This window comes from Cupressus sempervirens, chromosome 8 (genome assembly GCF_028749045.1).
Source record: "Cupressus sempervirens isolate cs-2001-9-10 chromosome 8, ASM2874904v1, whole genome shotgun sequence".
Classification (NCBI taxonomy): Eukaryota; Viridiplantae; Streptophyta; class Pinopsida; order Cupressales; family Cupressaceae; genus Cupressus; species Cupressus sempervirens.
In genome coordinates, this window is record NC_143125.1 from 5,554,147 (window position 1) to 5,570,371 (window position 16,225).

The following is a 16,225-nucleotide window of genomic DNA, read 5'->3' on the forward strand; positions in this document are numbered from 1 at the left end:
ACAGTTTTTTATGCTTAGTAGATTAATTGTTTTTATTAACAATTCGATGATGGACATATTATGGTTTTTGAAGTTTTAAATTGGTATAAGTTAGTTTAACTAGGAGGTATCTTCTAGCTGAATTATTAGCCTTTTTGTAATCTGGGGTGAACCCCTTATCAATGACGATTACCATCAAATACCACTATATCAATTAGGGCATCACATACCGCTATATCAATTAGGGCATCAATTACCATTGGATCATTTAGGGCATCAGAGACCACTATATCACTTGAGGTGTCAGATACCACTGTATCATTTAGGGCATCAGATAACACTGTATCGTTTAGACATCAGATACCACTATCATTTAGGGCATCAAATACCTCTGTTTCATTCATTTTCTTCTTATTGCTAACTGTGGCAATAACATAAGATTAGAAGTTATGCTCATAATCATTATTCTTATAAATGAAAGATTGAAATAACAATCTTATAGATATATTCCATATTCAATTGGAAGATCATCCGATCTACTGGTTACTAATTGCATCAAAGGAAATAATTGAATTCAATGATATGATTTAATCCATCATATTTACTAGTATAAATATCATAAAAGTAAAAATACCTGTTACCAATAAATGTTTGAATGCTCAACTTAACTTTATATGATACACGTCCTGACATCTCGTGGAGAGGGGAAATATTGGCAGGGCTTAACCTTCCAACCACAGACCTCATACTTATCCCCTACACTTACTCTAACTAGAAAGGCCCTCCCTACTCAGAATAGACATGGAACACCTTGTCAGCCACTGAGCATCTTGGTACTTAATCACACCACTCAACTTGACAACAAAGAATGTATTCGACATGCATGAGCTATCAAATGATTCCTTTAAGAATAATAAATAATTGCTATGTCACATCTGAATTCTGTTTTCATGCTAATGCAGATCCCTTTCTCTCACCTCCTCACCCTTTTCCTTTGCTATATAGTCAGGTGAGTCCCAGGTGAGTGAATCTCAGAACAACCAGCTCTTTCTGTTGATCCTCAACTGATATAAGAATATTATATGTTTCCAGCTCATCACAATCTGTGATCTGAGATGTGTAATCTTTAAGACTTGCAGAATAAATATCATTTGATTCTGACTTTCAGTGGCATAAACAAAATATGATAGCATGTCATGGATAATTGGCCTTTATTTATCATAAACAGCTCTATCTTAGAGAAGGTCTAATTGATGATATTTAAGCAAGATGATTTGCATCATGATACAAGACTGTATCTTACTGCAAAAGTAAATTGGAATGCAGCAATATCTGATAATAAAACATATTGCAATGCTTGGAATATGAATACCTCATAACCTGGTAAAAACTATAATTAGAATGGAGTCTTGCTGGACGCTAACAATCAGCCCCACCCTTCACGGAAGAAGCGCAAATTCCAGTGTGATTAATAATCACGTCTTTAGTAAATTATCAATGGCAATTCGTGGAAGGAATATGCAATGATTAACAATGATAAATTGCAGAGATATTGTATGATATCTGTAGAGGTATCCGTAATATAGAAAGAAGTTGGTTGCTATTAAGAAGAAGTCGGATGGTATATTATGCCCTCTGTTTCTCTTGACTTCATAATATAAGAAGTTATTCTAAGTCTCTTTGGCTTCCAAGAAGCCATAACTCATAAAAGAGAGACTTAGCTCTTGGTCACCAATAAAATATGCCAAATGTTCATTTTGGGTTTCAAGTAAAGAATTGAATAAATAAGGAAAACAATTTGAAAGTTATAAGTCAAAAGAATATTATAAACATATTTATTTACTTGCACGTAAATATATTTTATTAAGATGGCACATGGTAATTGTTTAGCCAAGGCCGTACCTTTTTAAATATGTATATCTCAATACATGTTTCACCTTAGAAGATTTATTTTATCTTCTTGTACATGTATTTAAATGTACATATTAATAGATAAAATCATGTATAAGAATAATATTATGATGTCACCTTTAATTTATATTTGTGTACGTACATAAATATGTATTATAATGATGTGGTGGAAAAGTCAACCAAAATCCATTTGAGGTATGCATTAATTAAGTTAATATTTTAAATATTTATTTAAAAGCTCATGTGTGTCTAATGTGTGTATCCTGTTATGCGGTCACTAGGTCCTCAACCATGGTGATTCACGATTCCTAACCATTTGCCCAATGATGGTGATGCTTTGGTGCTCAATTCTTTTCTAACAATGCTTACACCCTTTGACGTGCTCCCCACAAGGAAATTCTCTGCAGTTAAATCATATTACCATAACAAGTTACTAATCATAATTAATCATAACGGCTAACTGCCTTTTCAATTCCATGAATTCATGATAAATAATCAACTAGCATGTTATCTTCATATGAAATTATAACAACTAACCATCTTACCATTTCACAGGATTATAACAAATTTAACTGTCAACTGATTTCATGTGAACCTCAACGGCTATATGAACATTTTTAAATTGGAATGAAACAACACTAAAAAGTACTCTCCAAGGAACACTTTTGAATTTCAAAGTTGTCACAAAAGTTTGGCATTTTGTCTTGAAAGCCGTGGTGGAGATCACTTAACTTAGTACCCCTTTTTAACCATGTTGGCAATGATTTGTGGGGCTTCTACCAATAAAGTGTACCATATCATTGAAACTGCCCTCTTATGTTAAGTGCAGATCACTTAAACCCAATGTTCCAATGAGTTTCTTGACAAGGGGGCAAGGAGACCAAGGGCCTAAGTTTGGAGATGGCATTGATATACATATAGTACTTGAAAAAATAGTTATAAGATATATAAGAATTATTGAAATGATAAAAGAATGTTGTTTTAAAACAAAGGAGAGCAATACTCCTTATATAGAAGATTAGAGAAGATTTTTTCATACTAGGAACAATTGAGAACTAAAGACATAAATGGAAGTTACTAAAACTAACTGATTGACTTACAAAATAGTAAGTTATTAACTAAACTATTAAATGACTTAAATGAACATTTAATTGAGAACTAAAGACATAAATGGAAGTTACTAAAACTAACTGATTGACTTACAAAATAGTAAGTTATTAATTAAACTATTAAATGACTTAAATGAACATTTTAAGCTAAATATTACAATATTACAATAATATGTTCCCTTGATGGTCATTCTACTAACCAACCTGCAAAATTTGTTGGTATTTTGACCATGATTGTATAGAAGGCTAATGCCTCTTTGCATGTTCTGCAAAATGAGCTTGTTGTTGAGATCCTCCTTGATTGGATTTTTAATCAGCCAACCACTTTCTACAAAATTTCTATACATGACAAAGTTTACCACAATAATGATAGTGTAATAGATCTCAGATTTTTTTTAAACGTTGCGTCATTGTTGCTACCAAACTGTTATTTCCACCTGACTTGCTGCAAAAGCTTGTTGCACAGGTCAGCAAACTTCAAATCAACATTGGTAAAGGTGACGTTGAGAGTTTTGATAAAGTGCTCATAGTGGTGCAGGGGCACCTAGGGGTTAGGAGATAAAACCCTCATATTTTGTTTTGGAAGCCCTTGTATGAGTCCTAGAGAGAATAAGGATGGTTTTAGAGTCCATTATAACGTCAGAATGAGGTTTGATATGTTTTGAATTCAGTTGTTTCAAGAATGGCAATTTGTTGTCAAATCAGATAGAGTTGTCAATTATGGTGTGATGGACACATTGTGCATTTCATTGTAACAAGGTGTATAATGGTTTGTTGAGAGCATTTATATAAACAAATCAATTACCTTAGATATATCATTACAAATTGAAAAAGCCCACGGATGTATTATTCAAAATCTAAATAATTCCAATTATAAAGATGTTGTCTTTGTTGCTTTTGAAAATGTAAATTACAGTATTCACTCTGATTAGAGAGAAAATGAGACACAAGAAATTCTATTTCTTCAAATATGGACGAATGGAGAATTAGCCCTTAACAAAGCACTTGATGAAGCTTCTCGTAATTTAATTTCTCCTAAATATGTCTTAAGGATCAAATTACAGCATTCTGCATCAAGAGGAAGGGAATTCAGAAGTGAGGAATCAAAGTTGCACATGTGGGCAAAAAGTTACAGTGACAACTTTGCAATTTTTGCAAAATTGCTTGACAAGATTTTGGCAACTTTTATATTTCAGGCAAGAAACAATTATGAACACACAAACATGGTTGCATAACGACTAGGAAGCATATTTAGGGCTCCTAGAATGAATGTAGGGAGGTAGGAAGTGACTGACCCTTTTTGGCAATACAATTCATGGTGACAATTTTGACAGTTGTTACATAGTAGCTCTGCAACTCAAGCAACTTGAATCTGTTGGATTGAATCTTGTTGTTTCCCTTTGTAAATAGTTGGATTGTGTTGTTTTCTTTCCTAGTGTGCAATAGTTTGTGCAGATTAGAATTTTTGGAGTGTGCAATAAAAATCAAACTATAAGTTGCCATTCTTTGGAAAACTTAGGTTTTGATGTAAAACTGCCTCTACCTTGTAAAAACACCATGGCCATTTCACAGCCATTGGAGGTAATTCAAGTAGAAGCCTTGTACAATATGTTCGAAGAAGTGGCATGTCAAAAAGTTCAGTTTGTGAGTTTTCGTGACAAGCCCTAGGCAAGCAGTTTGAAAGCCCCACTAAATTCTTTGTGAAAGGGGTAGATTGAATGGAGCAAATTAATGACTTGAGAATGAGGAGAGAAGCTAGGAGAAGCCATGTGCAAGGGATCAAGCTTTGCTGAATCCATTTCACCAAGTTTAGAGGAGCATAACCACTTTTAAGCCAAGTTAAGCTTGTTTTGGCCCCATTTGGGTCTAGGATATTGTACAATTGTTGGAAACTTGAAACCTACAAAATCCTTTAGACCATCCAAAGGGGTATTCGGATTGGTCATTAGGTCAGGAGGTCCTTTGGCAAAATTTATAGCAAAGTCCCAAAAACCAGAAACTGAGACCCTGTCCTAGTAGCCTTGTTTGTCAATCTTGCCAAGAAATGGATTTGGGGTTCAAGAACCTAGCTAGTTGAGTACAATGTGTAAAGATGTGATAAAAGTCATTCCACCCCTGATTGTGCCCTGGAGTTCATGAGATCATGTTTTTGGTGTATGTGGGTAAATAGGCCTAGAGAGCAAAGTGAAACAACTCAAATTGATTTGGAACTTCTAGGATTGTATCTTGTAATTATATTTCATTCCAAAATATCATCACAATCTAATAGGTTAAGTGGAACAAGGAGAAAGCCTAATAAAGAAGGTAAGGACTCACAAAATCCTAGAAGCTTCCTATCACATAGTGCCATCGTAAGCTTTTTAGCATGATAACTACCATAACCTCTTCTTCCATCCTACAAACAATGACCTCAACTTGGTTGCAGATGTCTTTGATCTTCATGGGATCATCCTATAAAGCCATCTTGTTGTCCATCATAATCAAGACCAATATATTATTAAGGAAAAAAGATTTGCCCTCATTTGACATCTTGTGCAAATCCTTCAAGTCACTCCAAATCTCTGTAGCATTTTTGCCTGATGGCACTTCTAGAAGAATGTTATCAATGACAAAGAACGAGAGTACCATAACCACTTCCTAATTGTGCTCATCAAAATTATCTTGGTCTTTACCTACAATAGTGGGACAAGTAGATTTTCCAGGAACAAGCTGATCAAGACAGTGGTACTCAAAAATAGTGAACATCATATGCTTTGAGGTATTTAGTTCTTGTCATTGAACCTCTAAGTGTCTTCCAACACGTTGTTGGGTAACGAGGCCATCCATCTTGTTAACGATAGACATGGAACTAAGATAAAAATCAGCCTCTTAAAACACTTTGATTTTTATTGATAAAAAATTGATTGAAAAACTTGAACCTAAGATTTATTATTAAAAATCATGAGAAATATCTTTATTTCGACCATTTTGTCCATACATTGACGAAAAAACTACAACAAAATGACACTGCAATTTTGTTGAAAATTTGGCAAACCCTAGATTTGATGTTGCAAGTAGATATCACACATGATTTTGTGGGGAAAAATGTCAAAAACACTTGTTTTGTATCACATAATGGTTAAACACCCATGATTTTCAAACGATTCTAAAATATCAGCAAACCCAAAGCAAATAAATCTATGAAATTTAGGAAAGAATTGTGCAAAACCCTCTTAGATCAGAAACACCATGATTTTGTACAAAAATTATCAAAAATGAATTTCACTTGGCAGAGGTAACCGCTAAGTTTTGCGGGCATATAGCAAAAACCCTCAGTCAACCACAATTTTTATTTAAAATACCAAAAAGGAGGGTCATGCAGCATAAAAAGCCCTTAAGACATAGGAAACACACAATTTGTTGAAAATTTTGCGTAGAAAACTCTCTTTCACGATGCTCAACATGCAAGCTCCTAGAAACACTCACATCACTATAGGAAAGCACTAAACCCTGCGACGCAAGTTACAAGAAATAATTATGTTGAGGACTCAATCATGTGATCTTCAGCAAAACAACCCTTTCACTCTAAAAAAAATGGCGCAATCAACGTTAGAGAACCAGGCATGATTCAATAACCCTCAGCACAGCCAGATTTGCATAGTCTAAGTGCCCTAGTGCACAATGTAGAAGAAGATATTGTGATTTTCCTAAAAAAGGGTGCTCAAACAGCAACCTGATGATTTGTGGCAAATAAAACCTTTCATAGCACCTAAAATCAAAGAAGCCCTGACTTTTTTTTTAAAAAGTCAATCAAAAAGATTCTTCAGAAACATTCTCACATGGACAGCAGGAGAAAACATGATTTTTCTTTAAAAATAAAATCTCCAAAATTTGAGAAAAAAAATCAAGCAAAAAAGATTATAAATAGACTAGGTTAACCCTAGGTTTTTTAATATAAAAAAACAATTCAAAAAACTTCTAGAAATTGCCTCGAAATTTCTAGGTAAAAGGACCACAATTTTTTTCTTAAAAAATCCCCCAAAACATATCCTATGCAATAATTGAAAGTTGATTTAAAACAACTGAGAGGAATACTCCTTATATAAAAGATTACAAAAGATATTTCCGTAACATAAACAACTTAGAATTTTAAACATAATGGAAGCCACAAAAACTATCATACAAAAAATATAACTAAACTACTCAAATGACTTTATATGATCATTATAAGCTAAATATTACAATATTAATTGCTTAATTACAATTTTAAATTTTGAAGAGAAACTTTGACAAATTAGTAAAATATAAAAATTGCTAATACTAAATACTAAAATTCTTGAATACTACTAATTTGACGAATAAAATGTCAAATTGGAGATTTTTATTATATCCAAGTTATCACAAAGATGATTATAGCGAGTATAATGATATCAAAACAACAGAGAGGAATACTCCTTATATAAAAGATTACAAAAGATATTTCCATAATATAAACAAGTTAGATTTACAAACATAAATGGAAGCCACAAAAACTATCATACCAAATATAACTAAACTACTCAAATGACTTTAAATGATCATTATAAGCTAAATATATCAATATTAATTTAATAATTACAATTTTAAATTCTTAAGGGAAACTTTGACAAATTAGTAAAATAGCAAAATTGCTATTGAATACTACTAATATTTGACGATTAAAATGTAAAATTGGAGATTTATATTATACCCAAGTTATCACAAAGAGAATAATAGTGAGTATAATGATATCAAAATAACAAAATGTATAAGGGAGGCCTCTAATCATCTCCAAACTCCTCATCACTAAAACTACTGGACTCCATATGGCAAAGCTCTACCATACTAATACCAACCAGCCCTGACTTTGTAATTGCAGCATCCTCATTAATCTATCTCTTTTGGCTCTACATCGCATCACATTGTTCGACTCTCTTTATACACAAGTGTCTTGTGGTCAATTAGGTGCAAAGAACTATGTACAACCTCAAGTTTCTCTACTCTCTTAGTGGTAAGTATGTGCCTCTTAAGAGAGTATATGAAGCTAGAAGTAGACCAATTCCTCTTGGGAGGTAAAGAACTAAACCCTTAAATAGCAATTCAATCGTTAGAGTGGTAGCCAAAGAATTCAGTCCATGCAATTCCACCACAAAATTGGGTCCTCATGTGTCATAGTTGTCATATCCATCTAACATGTAGCCCGCATTTGGTCAAGCATAGAATCAATTTCCTCAAAGCCCTCCACAAGGTTAGTTGCAACAACATTCACATATTTGATGACCTCAACAACTGGAGTAATGGTGGAGACTATATATTCTGCATCATTCCAAAAGTCATCACTCCATTGTATCCTTCACCCTCCTCCCCAGCTTTGTCTTGAACTCAACTCATCAGTTTTGTTTTGTTGCCATAACCGTGGCTAGCAATGACTTGAAACTTAATCATTCTCTCCACAAGAATGAAATAAGATGCATATCAAGTCTCAATAGGTTTCAAAAACTCCTTAAAAAAGCTCCGGAAGAGTACATGTGAAGTGTGAGGGTTGCTAAAAAACATCGACACATCTCTAACATCACTGACCATTATTGTGATCCAGTCAATCTTCCCCATGTCCTTGAGTGCATTATTCATGCACACAACCAAAAATGCACCAAATATGTTTTTAAGTTGCCTTAATTGATTTCACCACAACTCTACACACATGGGCCTCATCTATCCTTGAGATCTAAGGCTAAACATCAACATTCTTGTGACGCTGTGAACAATCACCTACCTTTAGAAAATATGGGACCTCTATACATGTAACCATGATATTGATGAGTGGGTGATGAGCATTGTCTATCCCACTCATCCATGATTATATTGTATCCACTCTTCACCCAACATTCCTTCATTTCTCTATCAACATATTTAGCTTGCAATAATTCTTCTCCAAGTTCATGGTCCTCAATTTTGTCTCCCCTGGTGTCGGGTATGATGGCCCTCTCCTTGCTACCATTGACATCATCTCCTTATAACAAGGACATCCAACTACATGAAATGGAAAGCCATCAGCAAAGAACTTGCCAATGGAGTCATGTATATAATCTTTCAGCTGCAGATAGAATAAATAAGCTATAGGGTTACAAGGATAACTTTTCAATTTGTGTTCCCCAACCTTGCCCTGCACCATGGGCCCTTAAAGAGGAACCTGTCATCTGTCCTACTCTTGCCTACAGAGTAGGACCAGAACTTGTGGTTCGCTCTAATGAACACAGTTGCATTGTCATCCGGAACACTCGATAGCTTGTATTTCTCAGCTCTATATTTGAGGTTTGTCAATTTCCCCAAAAATATTGCATTTCCATAACCTTGTGCCCTCAAATGGCCCTTGCCTACATATGGTAATTTAGTTGCAGATTGTCTCAGAGGAGACTTATGATCAAAATGACCCCTAGTATACTCTACCAAGAATCTAGAACATTGATAGTTGTAGCTACACTTACCATGTAACTAGTTTGGGCTCCAAGTTCAGCCTCGTAGTACTCAGCCTTAGATGCATATTTAGATTCAATACGCCCACTATGAACCTCAACCTCATCCTCACTCATGCCTTATTGCAATAAGGCAATAAAATTCAAAATTTTCAAGTTTAAAATTTTACAAGTTTCAACTTAGTTTGACACATTTTGTTAGATCCCAAATTTTTTGCCCAATTTTAAAATGTTATATAGCCGTTGAAGTGTCATGTGAAGCTAGAGCACAAGTAAAATTAGTTATGATCATTTGAAATGATAAGATGATTAATCGTTATAATTCATGTGAAGATGACATGTTAGTTAATCGTCATGATGCTATTACATTTTTATCTTGAAATCTTGGAAAATTGGTTACTCATCATAAGTTCATGGCAAGTGAAATGGTGGTTAGTCATTATGATGGTTTATGAACAATAACTTGTTATAGTAATTGTGATTTTATTGAGGAATATGATATTATCATGGAGAATTTATTTTCCTTGCAAGAGCATGTCAAAGGAGGGCAAGCATTGCTAGAAAGGAATTGGGCACGGGGGCACCACCTATCATTGGGCAAATAGGTACGAGTCCTAAACCACCATGGCTAAGGGTAAATGGCTAGGCAAACAAGGGTGTGCATTGGACAACCATGAGCTAATCAATTATCATAAAACATTAAATGATTGAGGAGAATCACTGAGCATAGCAAATTGTTACCTTTTTAATTTGTGAACCTTCAATTGTGTATAGCATCTTTTAATAGAACGACACCATGATACCTATGTATATTCATACATGTATATGTATATATGCATAAGTCAATTAAGATGTATACATCTAATTTGAAAAGTATACATAAATACCTATGTTTAGAACTTATGCATATATGCATGTATGTATATATACACATGTGAGTATAGCTAAGTACGATGATGTCCTTGTAGTAAAACATTAAAAGATTGGAGTTACTATTATTCTTTCATCTTGGAGATAGCCTTAGTATTTTTTGCCTTGAGCGGCCACCTTGCAAATTTCTCTTATTTCGTCAAACTTTATATTTGAGGATGGTTCATTGTAAAATATTCATATTTGAACCGATGGTCTTGTGAGCGCCTTGCCACCTCAGAACATTCTTGTGTAATTGAACTTGTATGCTAGTGCCTCCTTGCCTATCTTGGCTCACCTCAATAAGGAAACATTATATACCTTGCCTTTCACTTACAAGGGCGGTTCTGCGATATAATTTCCTCCTCTGTAATTCTTTTGGCTCACTTTGTTCTCTGTTTTTCCAACCCTAGTGCGATCATATACATTGGATGTTTTGAGAAGTCGAGGTTGTATAGTTTCTCTCCCAGCATTCATTGTTCAGGACATGAGATAAGTTTGATTGCTCAAGAGGGTGGTAAATTCAACACCAAATTGTTTATCGAGCAGTACCAATTATATGTCATGCATTTAAATCTTACAATTGTCTTATATTCACAGAAGGTTGCATTGGTATTTGTTGACTTGCCTCTTAGGAAAGGCTTCAATATTTGTCTTCTATTAAAATCAACATCAAACTAATGGCAATCTTTGTATTTCCTTTGTTATGTTGATATGAGAATAGAGTTCTCACGATTGAAAAATGAAGCCTATGATAATTTTATTTTCAATTATGAATGCACATATGTTACCATCAAGAATGTTGTCTCATAAATGGATATAGTCCATATATCTCTGAGATGGGAGTTGTGTCTTATGATAAAGAATTTATCAAACTGTAAGCATAACTTGTTTATGATGCCATAGGCTAATTTGAGCAAGAAAGATGGAAATGTTGTAATATACAAACCAGATATCAAATGAGAAAACACCCCAGAATTCATCTATGAGGAACAACATGGTCGAGATGAAGTGTGTTTTGAAAATTGTTGAATTATGGAAATACTCCTGCATGATAAAGAAAGCATATATCAGTAACAAATAATCACATCTAAATAACTAAGTCAGCTCATGGTAGCCCAATGTTTAGATCTTGTTGTCTAGTCGAGTGGTGAGTTCATACTCTAATACTAGGATGCTCCATGGCTGGACAAGGTGGCCCATGTTTACTCTCAGGTAGGGAGGGCCTTCCTCATGTAGGGATATTTAAAAGTTTGTGGTTGGGAGGTTAAGTCCCAATTGCTTCTCCTCTCCACGATATGCCAAGACTTGTACAAGATAGAGATATGATCTGCATTCATAAATTTTCTCGTAATGAGTATTCTACTTTTATGATATTTGTAATTTCAAGTTGATGATATGTTAGATGGTCAATATTGTTTAATCAGTTCTTCTCTTCAATGCTTTAAAATCAACTTTCTTTTTCAATGTATTAGGAAATTAGTATGAACCTGAAATGTTACTGCATGCATGAGATAGGCTTACTTGATGGTAGTAATAACTGTCCTTTATTCATGTGCATATAAGTGTATCTTTTATTTACATTTAATTGTAATAATTAGCAATAGGAAAATAGCTTAATACAAGAGTTTTGCTGCCTTAAATGGTATTGGTTATTACGATACAGTAGTATGACCTTTTGTGCCCTAAGCGGTATATGTGGACTAACAAGGGTTTTGTAGATGTTGCCCTCGATGGATTCCGGTCTCGGAATTTTGGGTATTGCAAAATTAAAATCCTCAATTTAGTTTTATTGATCATCAATGTTTAACCACTTGTTCTGATTCAATACTCCTTTAGCTATTCGTTACAATATTTCAGTTAAACCGATTGCAACCATTAATCTCTTTCATATGAACATGTAAAATAACTGTTATAATTGCCTTCTCATGAATATGATGTAGTAATTGTATTTTGATTATATGCTAGTTGATAGCTAAGGCCCGGGAAAAGGAGTTGTTACACATTTGAAAATAAATTTGAATTTCAATGTTGTATCTTGATGAAAATATGAACAATGAACATTGCAATCAATGTATGAATATACATTTGCAACAATATCTATGAAATTATGAATAAAATTAAAGAAATTAAATGGAATTTACAAAAAAAATGAAAAAGCAGTCATAGAATCCTACGTTGTGTTTGAAAAATCCATCCAACTAGCCATTAGGATTTAGCCCTTGGCTCAAAAATCTTTCAGAAAAGAGTTTAATTATATCACCTTTTTATGCCACTCAACGATAGGAAATATTTGAGCATCTCTTGGACAATCGAGGGGCACCTAGGCATCCTCGAACACTTGACATCCCCAACATTCCAGTGGCAATGGGGTTGCCAGGGAGACATAACCAGGAACAGCTGATATTTTCCTGGCTTAAGCCACTTTTGGACTATCTTAGGCATAGTTTTTAGTGCCTTTGGCCAATGATTCAATGAACCATGTGCCTCATCTTTGACATATTTTCCCTTGCATCAATGGCATTCTTTCATAAGGTTGTTGCAATGATTTCAAGTGCTAATTTTAAATGAAAAAAGAGCTCAATTTTTGTGCCTCTTTATGGTCTTAATATTTCCTATAGACTGAGCATTAATCATTTATTCACTTGTCACACATTTAGGTGCATTTGATATGGGTTCTACATGCCTAAACTACATCAAATTCACAACTTAAAAGCCTTTCAAGTTGGGGTGAGATTCATTAACTAATTGCCAGGTGAAAAGCACTTCCCTATTAGCCACTTTTCTTCAAGTCTTGCTAACCAAAGAATTAGTGTCCATGCAACTTAAAACTTCTCTTTTGTTTGCTGGAGCACTTCAATTAAGTCCTTGCCATACTTGAGATAGTTGGAGCCACAATAAACTTTGCCTCTTGCCTTATCATTTCGCATTGAAAGCAATCTATCTTGTTTATTCCATTAACAACAACAACTCCATTGTGAGGTATATTGCTTTCCTCTTTAGAATGGTGCTCGAATCACTCCTATAGTTTTGTCATATTTTTTGTTCTTGCCTGCTGCTATCCTGTTCTTTCTTCTCCAATGTATCTTTTAGCATCATTATAATTTATGACTTATCAAGCTCAAGATGATCATCTAACACTGAAAAAATATATATTGAAAAGACAAAGATGGGAAAACAGCAAGTTAACTAGAAGAAGCACACTTGACTCAGAATTGATGCATATTCAAGGATCAATTGTCAAAAATAGACAACAAGGGATATAAAACTAAGTTTTGCACGGGTCCCAAAACAAATTTCCATGGAGCATTCATTCTGAGAGAGTACAAGAGGAGTCATTTTATTCTATTTTACAGGCTCATTTATTTTTATTAGTGTTCAAATATTTATTTTTCATGTTGTCTAAGAATGTCCTTGTACTTTGAAATGGATGCTCATGTTAGATTTGCACACGGACCAAAGTAAAATAAGCATAACTATGATATTTCCCATTAAGTTTCATCTTTCTTGATGAGACTGTCTTGATATTTCATCATATCGACTAGTTACATGTTCTTATGTTGGACTTGGATCACAACCCGATCCCCGCTCACCTCTATTTCACCCCTATTTCCACTAATTCCCACAAATTCATTGCCTTCAAATCATTTCCACAAGATGTTGAATAGACCCACCAAGAAGAGCTAAATAAAAGCCAAAATTCAAGGCTTCAAATTCAAATTTCAATGCCCCTGCTACCTTTCCACTAGACATTATGAGCCAACTAAACACATGTTTCATGTGACATGTTACTTGTCGTGGTATTCCAAAACATTCATCGTGCAATCCAAGATTCACTTGTCAATACTAACATTATTTATTTTTTCTTTCTACCATTCCAGTATAGTGGAACTAAGTGCTCTTCTTTCTGCTTTGTTATAGCAAATCAGTCCAAGTGATTCTTTGTTCCTTTTTTTAGCATATATTCTAACTTTTGTATTCTTCATACAATATAAGGTCTTTTATATCACCATAAATGTTACATCTTCTGACACTTCAAGCTGTTCCAAAATATTCAAGCAATGTATCTAGTGCCTATTCCAGATTCTATTGGTGCTCCCTCTGAACTACATTTTGAAGCCTTTGCTTGTCAATCAATTTTTCACATAATCCTCGACTTGGTTCATGTTCAAGAAAATTGTTGTCCTTCCAATTAGTCTACAGAAAAAGTTGTCCTAACATGATTCTGTTTTGTGCTCTCAAATTTCTGGATTTGATTGTGTATAATTTTTTTACATCAACGTTTCGGATCATACTACATGATCCAACATCAGGATGCTAGAGAGAAAAGAGAACATGAAAAAATAGAATGCAGATCCAACCAGTTGAAGAAATAGAAGAAAAGAGAACATGAAAAAATAGAATGCAGATCCAACCAGTTGAAGAAATAGAAGATTCTATTTCTTCAACTGGTTGGATCTGCATTCTATTTTTTCATGTTCTCTTTTCTCTCTAGCATCCTGATGTTGGATCATGTAGTATGATCCGAAACGTTGATGTAAAAAAAAAAATTATACACAATCAAATCCAGAAATTTGAGAGCACATTAGCATGGATTGTGGAAATCTAATAGATCTCATGATTCTGTTTTTTAACAATGTTGCAGGAGAAAGATGATTTCCTTGAGCCTGATAATGAATAATAATGTTAGTGTTTGAGGACACATTTCAAAATAAAGAACAACTCAGCAGACAAGAAAACAAGCAATAGCAATGTGAAATCTGTCTCTAAATGTAATCAACTGTAATAGCAAAGGCAATACAAGATCCTCGTCCAAGCAGAAGAGTTTGAGCATGCCAAAGCAAGGGCATACAATTGGAGTAGTAAAGACAGTTGAAATCCAAGCCTTCAGCCAAAAATGGCAAAAATCAAGGAAACTCCACCAAATCTCAGACTGTTTCAAAATTGCTGGAGGCTGGCACATAAAAGAGGTGACTTGTGCCTTGCCCACTTGCTCAATGTGGCAAACCTTTATTGATCACACCAAGAAAGAACGAGGAATAGATCAACCAATATGGTACCATTTCTAGGTAGCAAACCTGTTATAGAAAGGTGCCTAAGAAGTGGCAATAAGTGGAGAAAAGAATGTGTAAGAAGTAGAAAGGCAACAATACAAAGTTGGGCACACTGAACTAGCGGCAAAGCCACCTCCAAGTTCTGCCGAAGGATGCAAATAGCTCATAAAACATTATCCAAAGAAATAAAAAAGTAACAAGTACTATAATGATGGATGCCAATGCCTAAAAAGTGCCTAAACTTGAAAGGTAAACTCTAAACATGAGTAAGGTACACTTTTGTATGCTTAGGGCATTCAAAAATTCAACCTGTAATAAAAAAGTCGCAATAAGTTAAGTGATATCTGCCAAGGATTAAAAGGACAAATAATTAAACTGTGCATGCAGTACAATGTACTCTGCGCACTTTTGACTAAATTTTGACCACATAGCATTTTGAATACTTACTACTACATGAATTCTCCTGATGAGACTTTATTACATAATATGAAATAAACTTCAAATGGCTAATGTTAGTATGGTCTAAAACCTAAAGTTGTAAATCAGGCTAGGAACCCAAGTACAAATGTCAAATATATAAAAGCCAAAAAGATATGAAAATTTAAATTTATACCATATAATGAAAATCACATCCACAGTTAAAAGAAATTAGAACCCAAACACAAAAGCTCCTTATATTACTACCCATGCCAATGTAAATATCATTGGGTGACTCCCGTTTCCTCTTAATAGAGTAGCATATGTAACGTCCCCATTTTTGGCAAGCTTCTGCAAATGATTGAGTCGATTCATT

General features: G+C 34.2%; 1 protein-coding gene across 1 annotated transcript in view; it reads right to left on the reverse strand.

Moving 5' to 3' along the window:
• LOC149541282 (Cytochrome c oxidase biogenesis protein Cmc1-like protein) overlaps positions 1-16,225 on the reverse strand; it is a 112,318-nt gene that overhangs the window by 74,195 nt on the left and 21,898 nt on the right. The gene's annotated exons all lie outside the window — the stretch shown is intronic.